A 13,392-nucleotide genomic window follows, 5' to 3' on the forward strand; every position below is an offset into this window, starting at 1 on the left:
AATTTAGTTTGAGGAACAGTGAATTAGAGATGTAGCTCTAGAAAGACTTTATAATGGCCCCAGGTCTGAACAAAAAAAGTAGGTGTATCTGAAAAATAAGCCCAGCCCAACCTGGTCAATAGCCAGTTTTCGTGGTAATGAGGCTTAGCATGTTGAAGAACAGAGGGGAAAATCAACAATCTACCCCTAGCAAACAAACACAGACATCAAAAAAAAAAAAAAAATTGTGTATTATTCATTTACATCCCTTCATGGAATTAAAAAGGGTTTCTTGTAGATTACAAATTAATTAATCATGAGCTCATAAACCAGAATGCACTTCACTAAATCAAAGAGAATATTAAATGGATAACAGGCATCAAGGCCCCTCTTTTGCAAAAAGCTATTTGCTTATTGATCCCTCCAGATCACAGCAGCCACCTCTTCAGGACACAAAGCTTGCACAGGAAGAACTGTAAGACTGATCAGGACTATAAGCAGCCATGACACACAAGAGCCCTGCTTGAAAATACAGTCAAAAGATGGGGAAGAACTATATTTTTGCCTTCAGATACCTCTGGATCTGAAGAGTTCTCTACAATAATGCTAGCCAATAAGATCTTTTCTTGCCTTTCTGGCAAATTTAGGCTGTCTTGAGGCTCCCTACATTGTGAATCTAATAGCTATGAATAGGCTCTATCATATTTGCACAAGGAAATTCACATTTAAGAGCTGCGTTTATAAAGGTATATTGATAATCACGATTTTCAGTAGACAATAGAGTAACTTGGAGTAGAACAGATGGTTGTTGTTGTTTGTCCCTTGTTTTGGGAGGGGATGTCATGAAATGCTAGTGAATTGTCTATAATTGAATCATCAGCCTTACTTTTTCCTCCAGAACCATCTGAGTCAAGTGGTTAGATATACATCAGGACCACTGAACATAGGAGGCACAGGGAAAACAGAACAGGTTTACTTAACCGAGCATACACAAACTTGCTGTTGATTGGTTTCAAGGTATTCATGAACTTGGACAAATACATTGCATTTTTATTTTTGCTAACCTCTGAAATCTTTTTTTAATCCTATAATTTTTTTCTGAGAATAGATCCATAGGTATCAACAGACATACAAAGTATTTGATAGAGTTGGAGGTAGGAAGTGAGGTTAAGCGCATCTAAGAATCTTTAGTGTTATGGAAAGAACGTGGAAAGGGGCTTGAATTCCTTCTTTAACATTTACCTTCTGTAAGAACTCAGGCAAATTGTTTAGTCTTCTGAATTTCAATGTCTTCATCCGCAAAATGGGTATGAGTGATTTAACTACATATGGCAACTCTTTTTATAAGCAAAGTGATTGGAAAAACTCAGTTTGAATTCATTTCTAATACTGGGATACATACATTAAGTATCCTATTAAATATTAGTTAATTCCTTATTAATAGTTTCATGAGGACTATCAGAGAATCATTCATAGAAGATGTGGTGTTTCAACTAACCATGAAGGAGAAGCACATATTTTGTAAAAGGCACTAGAAATAAATTTTATACTTACATTAAGTATTGTCATAAGCAAAAGTACTTAAGATCATAATATAGCACTCAAAAGGATCTCAGAGAACATTTAAGCCAGCCTTTTCAATTTATAGTTAAGGAAATTGAGGGCCAAGGAGGTTAAATGACTTCTGTCTAAGGTCAGAAAGATCATAAATGGCAGAAATAGGACTTAAACCATCACCTTTTAACTCTAACTCCAGAACAATCTATTATATTATATATACCTACTTCATAGATTTGTTATGAAAATCAAATATTATAATGTATGAAAAGTGTTCTGTGCATTCTGAAACATTTACAAACAGCAAATGGAAATATGTGATTATCTCTTTATTTTCATTCTCATCTTCTATTAACAAAATGGAGATACCAATGATTCTGGGACAGACAAATAGCCTATTCTTTTTTGTTCATTTATTGATTGTGGGCCATTGAAGAGGGAGAGGATGACTTTTTAAAATTGGGGTTCAGAATTTGGATTTTTTTCCCTTTTGTAGTGAATATACCTCATGGCAACCTTAGTAGAACTACAATAGGAGACAGAACCATTTACTGATATCTTACCAAGAGTTTTTGTTATTGTTGTTTATTTATTTCTTCTGCTAAGTCTCTGAATTTCAATAATTTTAAAAAATTAATTCAAGATGGAGTGAGTAGATGGGAAGGAATTTGAACACATAAGATGTCAGGGCAGAGCCAAGATGGTGGAGAGGACACATGTTTCTTTCTGTCTTTTCCCCATGATCCTCACACTAATTACCAAATCTAGCCTCTGAATTAGCTCTGAACTGGCAAAATCCATGAATATTGGGAGGGTAACAAATTACCAGCAAAAGATGATTTCAAAGATTGCCAGAAAAGGTCTGTTTCAATAAGACATGGAGAGAGGCAGGCCAAGCACAAGCAGGCTGAGCATAGATGGAAGGGGTGCAACCACCACAGACCTGGGCTGATGTGCACTGGAGAATCTACAGGAATGAATCTACAGCAGTGTTGGTTACTCTGCCCTGGTTGCAAGCCAGTAGATCAGCAGAGAACTTATAAAACATCCAACACAAACACAAAAGGTAAAGAGTGAACCCCAAAACCAGAGTCTCATGGGATCTGTCCATGCCCACCCAACACCAGGAGTGAGTCAGCAATGAGTATAGCCACTGTCGCTTGTAAAGAAAGCTTGGAGAACCTACCTTACCCTAAAAGTAGATCTCAACTTTAAAAAAGCAAAAAGAACTTTGATCATATACAGTTTTTATGTGAATGAGAACAGATTTCAAACCCTGAGGAGACTAAAAGCAGATCATCTCCAAATGACGCTCCAAAAGATGATATAACCTGATCTCAATCACACAAGGCTCTCCTAGAAGAATTTTTTTAAAGATCTTAAAAGAAAGCTAGAAGAAAAATGGGGAAAGGAAAACTTTGCAAAAGAGTTTGGAAAAGGCAACATAGAAATTATCTGAATAAAATTCACTACAAAATAGACTTAGTGAAATGGAAAAAGCATATAACTCATAAAAAGATAGATTTGATAAAATGGAATAAGAAAGCAACTCTCAGAAAAACAGAATTTGTGAAATGGAAAAAAAAAAACTCCTTAAAAAACAGAATTTGTGAAATGAAAAAAAAATCCATAGAACAAAACAACTCACTTAAAATTCATATGGACAAATATAAAAAGAAGTATAAAAAAGTAAATGAAGAAAATAATTCACTAAAAATCAGGAATGAACAAATGGAAATAAATGACAATGCAATGTCAAGAATCAGTCAAGCAAAACCAAAAGACTGAAAAAAATGGGGAAAAAATGTAAAATACCTACTTGGGCAAACAACTGACCTGGAAAATAGATCTAGGAGATATAATCTAAGGATTACTGGACTGCCTGAAAACCATGATGAAATAAAAAGAACCTAGACACCATTTTTCAGGAAATCACGAAAGAGAACTGCCCAGATATCATAGAATCAGAAGGTAAAATACTGCTGAAAGAGACTCCAGAATAAAAACTCCAAGGAATATTGTAGCTAAATTTCAGGACTATCAAACCAAGGAAAAATTACAATCAGCCAGGAAAAAAAAATGCAAATACTCAGGAGCCACAATAAAAATTACCCAGGCCCTAGCAGCTTCCACTTTAAAGGATCAAAAAGCCTGGAATCCGATATTACAAAAAGCAAAGGAACTTGTAATGCAGCAAAGAATAAACTACCCAGATAAACTGAGTATTTTCTTTCAGGGAAGTGGTTCTCATCAGTAAAATACTAGGGAGAGAGAAAGGGGAAAATAAGAGAAAAAGTATAATTTGGGGTTAATAAGAAGGCAGGAAATATAGAATTAGTAGTTTTAATCATAAATGTGAATGGGGTAATCTGTCCTATAAAGTGGAAGGGGTTAGATTAAATTGGATTAGATTAAATTAGATTGGATTAAAAGCCAGAATTTTGCAATATGTTGTTTACAAGATACACATTTAAAGTAGAACAATGCACACAGATTAAAGGTTAAAGGCTAGAACAGAATCTGTTATGCTTCAGGTAAAGTAAAAACAGCAGGGGTATCCTGATCACAGATCAAACAAAAGCAAAGATAGATCTAATTAAAGAGATAAGGAAAGAAGCTATGTTGATAAAGGGTACCATAGATAATGAAGTGATTTCAATATTAAACATATATGCACCAAGTGGTATAACATGGCAACTCCTAAAGGAGAAGATAAGAGAGCTGAAAGAAGAAATAGACAACAAAACTATAATAGTGAAACATCTCAATCTTTCTCTCTCAGAACTAGATAAATCAAACCACAAAATAAATAAGAAAGAAGTCAAGGAGATAAATAGAATATTAGAAAAGTTAGGTATGATAGATCTTTGGAGAAAATTGAATGTATACAGAAAGAAGTATACTTTCTCCTTGGCAGTTCATGGGACCTATATTAAAATTGATAATATATTAGGACATAAAGACCTTAAAATCAAAGCCAGAAAAGAAGAAATAGTAAATGCATTTTTTTTTCAGATCACGATGAAATAAAAAGTACATTCAATAAAATATCAGGAAAAAAAAGACCAAAAAGTAATTGAAAACTAAATAATCTCTTCCTAAAGAATGAACAGGCAAATTAACAAATCATAGACACAATTAATAATTTCATCGAAGAGAATGACAATAAAAGAGACAACATACCAAAATTTGTCAGATGTGACCAAAGCGATAATAAGGGGAAATTTTATATTTCTAAAAAGCTAGAAAAAGAACAAAGTAAAAACTCCCAATCAAATATCAAACTTGAAATTCTAAAAATAAAATGATCAATAAAATTGAAACTAAAAAAAACTATTGAATTAATAAATAAAACTAAGAGTTGGTTTTATGAAAAAAAAAACCAACAAAATAGATGAAACTTTAATTAATTTGATTAAAAAAAAGAAAGAGGAAAATCAAATTGTTAGTCTCAAAAATGAAAAGGTGGCCTAGCTGTACCAGATCTAAAACTACATTATAAAGCAACAGTCATCAAAACCATTTGGTGCTGATAAGAAATAGAGAATTTGATCAGTGGAATAGGTTAGGTTCACAGGACAAAATATTCATTAACTATAGTAATCTAGTGCTTGACAAATCCAACGACCCCAGCTTTTGGGAGAAGAATTCACTATTTGACAAAAACTGCTGGGAAAATTAGAAAATAGTATGGCAGAAACTAGGCATTAACCCATACATAACTAATGTTCTTCTCTAAAATATAATGTTCTCTGGGAGCAGGTTTCTTGGGGGGCTTCTGGATGCAGCCTTAGTTTCAGTTCAGAGTAATAGTCACCTGAAATTCGGCCAAGAGTTCAAGTCCAAATCCTTTATTGTTTCTTTTTTAAGTGTTGTCTCCTTCCTTGGGGCCTGTTAACTTTCTTAGAGGCCTATCTCCTTGGTTCCTGCCGCTAGTCCTTTGCCTGTGCCAGCTTCAGCCTCTAGCTCCCTCTGAATGTCCAGCCAGCATAAAGGTGGAATATGGAATGAATCTGACTCCGCCTCCAAGAGTGGGCTTGTCTCTTAGTCCCTGAATGTTCCAGACCCAATCCTGATTGAGGCTCCTAGCTTACAAATGCTTTCTTAAAGGTGCAAATCTTGTAAAACTCTAATAAGTACTAAGTACATCTAGAGAACTGTTAAGCACCCTGCTACGCAACCATTGTCTCTATCAATTCCATTGACTTAGCACCTTGTAAGAATTCTAACACATAACACCATATACCAAGATAAGATCAAAATGGGTTTATGATCTAGATGTAAAGAATGATATTATAAATAAATTAGAAGGGCATAGGATAGTTTACTTCTCAGACCTGTGGAAGAGAAGGAATTTATGTGAAAAAAACAACTAGAGATCATTATTGATCACAAGACAGATAATTTTGATTATATTAAGGTAAAAAGGTTTTGTACAAACAAAATTAATGCAGACAAGATTAGAACAGAAGCAATAAACTGGGAAAACATTTTTTACAAAGAAAGCTTCTGTTAAACCTGTCATTGCTAAAACATATAGAGAATTGACTCAAATTTATAAAAATTCAAGTCATTCTCCAATTGACAATTGGTCAAATGATATGAACAGACAATTTTCAGATGAAGAAAATGAATCTATTTCTAGTCATATGAAAAGGTGCTCCAAATCACTATCGATCAAAGAAATGCAAATGAAGAAAATTCTGAGATACCATTGCACATCTCTCAGATTGGCAAAGATGAAAGGAAAAGTTAATGATGAATGTTGCAGGGGATGTGGGAAAACTGGGACACTGATACATTGTTGGTGGAACTGTGAATGGATGCAACCATTATGGAAAGCAATTTGGAACTATGTTCGAAAAGTTATCAAACTATGCATACCCTTTGATCCAGCAGTATTTCTACTGGGCTTATATACCAAAGAGATCTTAAAGGAAGGAAAGGGACCCACATGTGCAAAAATGTTTATAGCAGCTCTTTTTGTAGTGACTAAAAAGTGGAAACTGAAAGGATGCCCATCAATTGGAGAATGGCTGAATAAACTATGTATATGAATGTTATAGAATATTGTTGTTTTGCATGAAATGACCAGCAGGATGAATTCAGAGAGGCCTGGAGAGACTTACATGAACTGATGCTAAGTGAAATGAGCAGAATCAGGAGATCATTATACACAGCAACAATAAGATTATATAATGATCAATTCTGATGGATGTGGCTCTTCAACAATGAGATGATTCAAACCAGTTCCAATTGTTTAGTGATGAAGAGAGCCATCTACACCCAGACAGAGGGCAGTGGGAACTGAGTGTGGACCACAACATAGCATTTTCACTCTTTCTATGGTTGTCTGTTTGCATTTTGTTTTCTTTTTCACTTTTTTTCTTCTTGATCCAATTTTTCTTGTGCAGCAAGATAACTGTATAAATATGTATACATATATTGTATTTAACATATATTTTAACATATTTAACATGTATTGGGCTACCTGCCATCTGGGGAAGGGAAGGGGGAAGGAGGGGATAATTTGGAACAGAATATTTTTCAAGGGTCAGTGTTGAAAAATTACCCATGCATATGTTTTGTGAATAATAAACTTTAATACAATAAAAAATACATTTGATCCCCTTTTGTCAGTCAGCAAGCATTTATTAAACGCTTACCATGTAATAAATGATGAATCAAGTAGATACTAAGATGCATCACTGCTGCCCATCTCAGGGATTTGAAATTTCAGTTGAATTCAAACTTGTTCTTTAGTCTCAGCACTAAAATAATAAATAAACAAAATGCTTCTAAACTCATATACATGAGCTTTGTACTACAAATCTAGTATCCAATGTAAGAAAGTGACAAGCATGATTCTTGTAGCCATTTAGTTTCTCTCTTTGATTTTCAAATCAAAGAAATCAAATTAAAGAAACCAATACTGTCCTATATTTAAAGACATTGCTCCTTGTTTGATGTATCTCTAAATGGTATGAATCTAGGCTGGTAAATGACCCAAATGAGGAGTCAGAATGTCATTATACTAAGGAACAAAAAGCTAAAATGCCTGGCTAAACATCATCATTATCTTCTTTTATTAATGGTTTCTAAATACATGTTTTTGGTTTCTAAAGAAGAAAAAATTGGTTTGTTTCAAATACAAAATGCCTTCAGGATTGTTAGAAAAAATGCTCAAATCTTGAAGAAAAATAATTATGTATATTATTGTTATTATTCCAATTATTTTAAATGGGTATGTTATTATCTTTAAAGAACTTATAATGCAATTTACATTTATAATAAGCAAAGCAATGCAGCACACATACCAAAGGCAAACTAAGTTTAGAATTTTTATTTCTAAATTTATTATATATTTTCTTCATTTATTCTAAAATAATTCTCTTTTAAATTCTTATGTAGTCATATAATGAGCAGGGGATGACATGTATATGAAGAGGCTGGGGAAAGTATGATACTGAGTAGGCCCTGTCTGTTGCCCTCTTAAAGAATGGAAAGTGACATAACTCTTGGAGCACAGAAAAACTGAACTTATGAACCTGCTGCTCCAACTTGCTGCCCCCTTATTACCTGAAAATTTATTTGGCTCTTCACATTGCCAAGATTATAACTTTAGAGCTGGAAAAGTACATGGAGTCCAATCCTCTTCATTTTACAGATGAGGAAACTGAGGCAGAGAAATGAATTTAATTCAAAAAGCATTTATTAAGTATTTACTATGTTATTCGCAAGGTTCTATGTTTGGTATTGTGCAGATGAGCTGGATATGATGATAGCATATATCTAGCCCACAAGGAATTAAATTCCAATATAGAGGAACAAAATTTGTCCATACAGCTATAATAAAAGGGGAGATGGAAAATGGAAAGAAGACTCCTAGAAGTGACCTTGGAAAGTTAAGGATATATTACTTGCAACTGAACAGTCAGGTAAAGCTTTCTAGATAAGGGAAGTCATTGGGTCTGACGTCTTCATTTTGTACCAAAAAGGACTTGGCTATCTAAGGAAATAATGAGGTTCCCATTCAAAGGCATAGACCAGATGTAAAGGGAACAATGCTATTGACAAGCACTTGATGAAACCTATGTGTATGAAAAATTGCTTTATCACTGATGCATGTGATAGTTTGGTAAGTGGAGTATACTTTTTCCATGAAATTTTCTCTGATCCCCGTCTTGTTCTCTTGGTGCAATATAGTAGAAAAAGCAATGATCCTGAGTCAGAAAGCCTAGAGTCATATCATATTACAAATATATTGTTACTCTGGAGAAATCCGTAGTCTTGGTTTCTTCAGTATAAAAGGGTTAACTATATCGGCAGTGAGGTAATAATGAGATTTTTAGATCTAGTAAATGGTAGTGATTCTTTCTGAGTCATGGATCCATTTCAGAATAATATTTTATAAGGCATTTAAAAGTTGTAAGGCTTGCAAAGGGCACTATTTATATTGAAATAGTTAACAAAAATTATTTAAAATTATTCATGTTCTAAACCTGTAATTGTTTTCACATTCTACACATTTTTCTTTCATTATATTTTGTATACATTTTCAATGTCCTTCCCCAAAAGATTATAAACTTCTTAAGGATAGAGACTTTACCACTTTTATTTATAGTATCTGCAGGACCCTAAAAACAGTCTTTGTTACTGTATGGTCCTTCAATCATGTCTAACTTTTTGTGAGCCCCATTTGAAGTTTCTTGGCAGAAAAACTTGTGTTTTGCTATTTTCTTCTTCAGCTCACATATCAGCTAACAGATGAGGAAAATGAGGCAAACATGATTAAATACTTGCCCAAGGTCACATAGCTAGTATTGAGGTCATGAACTCAAACTTTCCAGGCTGCACTGCTCCCTGAACACAATATGTAAATAATCAATACTTATTGAATCCAATTGAATTTTTGCCAGAATTTTAAAAGAATATCCCCCTTTTCATATACTACATGCAAACAATTAGTAATTCAATTGTTTTGTTACTCATTTAAGAAATTCTACATGTTTTGTGAATCTGAATAAACCCAAGTTCTCATCAGTGACAAAATTTCGTAAGGTTAATGCCACTATGTCAAAATGAAATTTTATTATTATCATTATTACACAGCAGTTCAACATTCTTCTTCACTGATTATGACACAGAGACTTAGACTAAAATCAAACCAAGTAAATGTTACTTGTGATGGCTTACACAGATAATGAAAATAGAAAACAACATTGAAATGTTACTCCACTTGAAAATAAATCCTGGTGTTCACTGTGCAAATTTGGATAAAAAATAAGGGCACTCCTGTGAAATGAATCTCTCCCTGGTTTGATTGATGGGTGAATATTCCTAGGTGGATTTTCTTTCCCTACTTCCTAAGACCCAAATTTAGAGGTACAAATTAATTTAGCAATTAGGGCTTCATTTTAAATGAAAAAGTTGAGACTAAAAGAAGCTCAATGACTTGCTCAAAGTTATACTGCTTATAAATGACTAAACTAGAATTCTGACCCAGGTCTTCGAACTTAATATATAAAGATCTTTCCACTACATCAATACCACTCACTTCTCTTTCTCTCTCTCCCTTCTACTCCTTATAAGTTCTCTCCCTTTTTCTCATCTTTCTCATTTCCTTTCTCTTTGTTTCCGTTTTCTTTCCTTTGCTTCCCTATATTTCCTTGCTATCCCACTCCCTGAGGTAAAAGTTATGTTTGTGTTCTTAAATAATTAAGCCTTCTCTAGAAATACTTTCTTCTTTCAAAAAATAAATAAAAGATGTTAGCAAGTAGAAAAGGAAAGATAAATAACCCCCCCAAAATGTTTACTTTGCCATGCAGTTCCCCATTTTCCACAGACTTATTACTGTAATGTTTGGACTAGTTTTCTGGAGGTCCTTCAGACAGGCCCTTAGTCTCAGTAAGATAGACACTATGAAAATGGTCAGGAAATAGAGTCTAGAGTCTTTATTCTGGTCCAGTCTTAATCTTAGTGGAGGAATGCAGGAGTCAGGAGAGCCACAAATGAAATGTCTCTATTTTCAGTCCTTCTCAGCCCTTAAAGACCTTGGTATGATTACATCATTACAGCACACTATGTATGTGTGAACTAGGGAACCATTACATCACCATGCTAAGTAATAAGTATATGTATACTAAGAACTATCATCTCATCAATTTTACTGAGTTAACACCTTTTTGCAAATATCCTTGTTTCAAGCATACTTCTCCAAAGTTCCTTGGTTCAGATTGACAGTAATACTTTCTTTACCCTTTTCTTAGAGACAGGACATTTTTGTATGTGAATTGCAAGATAATAATAATACTATAAAGTATATATTAATTGCCTAATAAGAAATAAGAATAAAATACGCCATTGAATTTGAAAAGTGTATTTTCACTGCTGATTGGGTCAGATTGAGAATTTTTAGATTAAAGGACCTAAATAAGACTCAAGAATTGGGAAAGGAGTGGATAAGATATTTCAAATAGCAATAATTGAAAGAGAAATTTGAAAAATAATAAATAGAAAATTTGGTAGGTTTGCAAATATAAATAAAGGAAATAATGGGGAGAAGAGTAAGTAAAATCTAAACTGACTAACTATTCTGAAATGTATAGTTTCATAATTTTAACTTTATCTCAAGGGCGATGGGAAATAATTGAAGATGTGAGGTCACATGGTAAAGGATAGCATATGAAAAGCAATCTTTTAGGAAGATTAATCTGCATAAATAAGTTGGATAGACTGGTATGAGAAAGGGAGAAGGGAAGGTAAACTTTTATTAATCACTTAATATTGTCAAGCACTGTACTAAGTTCTTTACAAATATAGTGGAAGACTATAAGATCCTACATTGTTAAGAAAGTGAAACAAGTATGGTGGCAATAGGAAAAAAAAGAAATGGATAGATGGTGAAGAGACAATAAACCTTCAATTCAATATTTATTGAGCAGCTCCTATGGGAAAGGCAATATGTCAGGTGACTAGGAAAGGAGGAAACATACTAAAAATGGATTTTTTAAAATAATCGTTTTAAAGATATTTTTATTGAAGCTTTTTATCAAAACATATGGAAAGATCATTTTTAACATTGACTCTTGGAAAACCTTGTGTTCCAATCTTTCCCCTTTTTCCCCCCATCCCCTTTCCTAGATGGCAAGTAATCCAATACATAAACATGGTAAAATATTCTTGAATCAAATATGGGCATACATATTTATACAATTATCTTCCTGCACAAGAAAAATCAGGTCCAAAAGGAAGAAAAATGAGAAAGAAAATACAATTCAAGCAAATAACAGCAAAAGAAATGAAAATGTTATATTGTGATCCACATTCAGTGGCCACAGTCCTCTCTTTGGGTGTAGATGGCTCTCATCATCACAAGATCATTGGAACTGGTCTGAATTATCTTATTATTGAAAAGAACCATGTCCATCAGAAGTGATCATTGTATAGTCTTGCTGTTACCATGTACAATGATCTCCTGGTTCTCTTCATTTCACTTAGCATCAGTTCATGTAAGTCTTCCCAGGCCTCTCTGAAATCATTGTGCTGATTATCTTATAAAACAATAATATTCCATAACATCATATAATATAACTTATTCAGCCATTCTCCAATTGATGGACATCCATTCAGTTTCTAGTTTCTTGCCACTACAAAAAAAATGACTGCCACAAATATAAAAAATGGATGTTTTTATGTTGTTAGTAATTTGTCCAAAAAGTCCAATGGCATTATGGAGTTTTGAGTCACATGTGAATTGAATTTAAATGAGGCAGAGTTGTGTAAAGTCATTAGCCTGACTTTCTCTTCCAGATTCATTGAAGTCCAGGAGCAGGACAAAAGTCAAGATGACTGCCAAAGGCCTGAGATGGAGTGGATGACCTTGGTGTCTTCAATGTCTGAGGAAGTGCTAAACACTCCAACAGTATCTGTTTCTTCCATCTTTATGATCATGGGAACAAACTGTTCTCATCAGCCCATTCTGCCAATCTTCACAAATTTTGGGTAGATATCCCACTAACTCACTGCTGCATTTGAGGTCTGTCAGTTATACCCAATCTTATATATAACTTATCTGCCAAGATGGTTTTACCAGGATGTGACTGCTGCTTGTGATATAGATTCTTGGAGCCACAAATGAGAGTTAGGTGAAGGTAAGGGAATGAGCAGCCCTAAAACATCCTCTGCAAGTCCTCGTAGCAGAGATTCTAGTCCTACCTGAAATCCCCCATAATCTCATGGGGAGATGTGTACCATGTACAAATAACTACAATACAAGAAAGAATGAAATAGATGTTTTTATTTGAATCATAACTCTTCATTTATCATCATGTAGCCTCGAAAAATATATAGCTTCTCAGGTCTCAATTTCCCCATCTGTAAAATGAAGGGCCTGGGATTGATAGTTCTTACAAACACCAATAGCACACTAGAAACTTCAATATCTTGTTTAAAAATATGGGAGAAATGTGAGAAAGTTAATAGGCAGAAACAAAGGAGACACATAGGAGAGGAAGACAATGAAAATTCATCAGGATTAGAATAAAGTCCAGAATGGTGTTAGAATAGTTTGAATTAAAAATTCAAGTGAAGGAGTTAAACTTAAATGAAAAGCATATAAATATAGATATAAGTATATGTACACTTTCTCTGTAACTGATGAAAAGACAGAAAGAATGTATGAATTAAGAATAAATTTTATGGTAAAGAACTTGTGGCTAAACTAGGCATCAAAGACACCTGGATCCAATACCTACATCAATAACTTATTATCTGTGTGACCTTGATCAAGTTAATTAACTTTTTCTTAGTCTTAGATTGCTTATATATAAAATAAAAATAATAATACTAGTCTCA

This window comes from Sarcophilus harrisii, chromosome 3 (genome assembly GCF_902635505.1).
Source record: "Sarcophilus harrisii chromosome 3, mSarHar1.11, whole genome shotgun sequence".
NCBI lineage: Eukaryota > Metazoa > Chordata > Mammalia > Dasyuromorphia > Dasyuridae > Sarcophilus > Sarcophilus harrisii.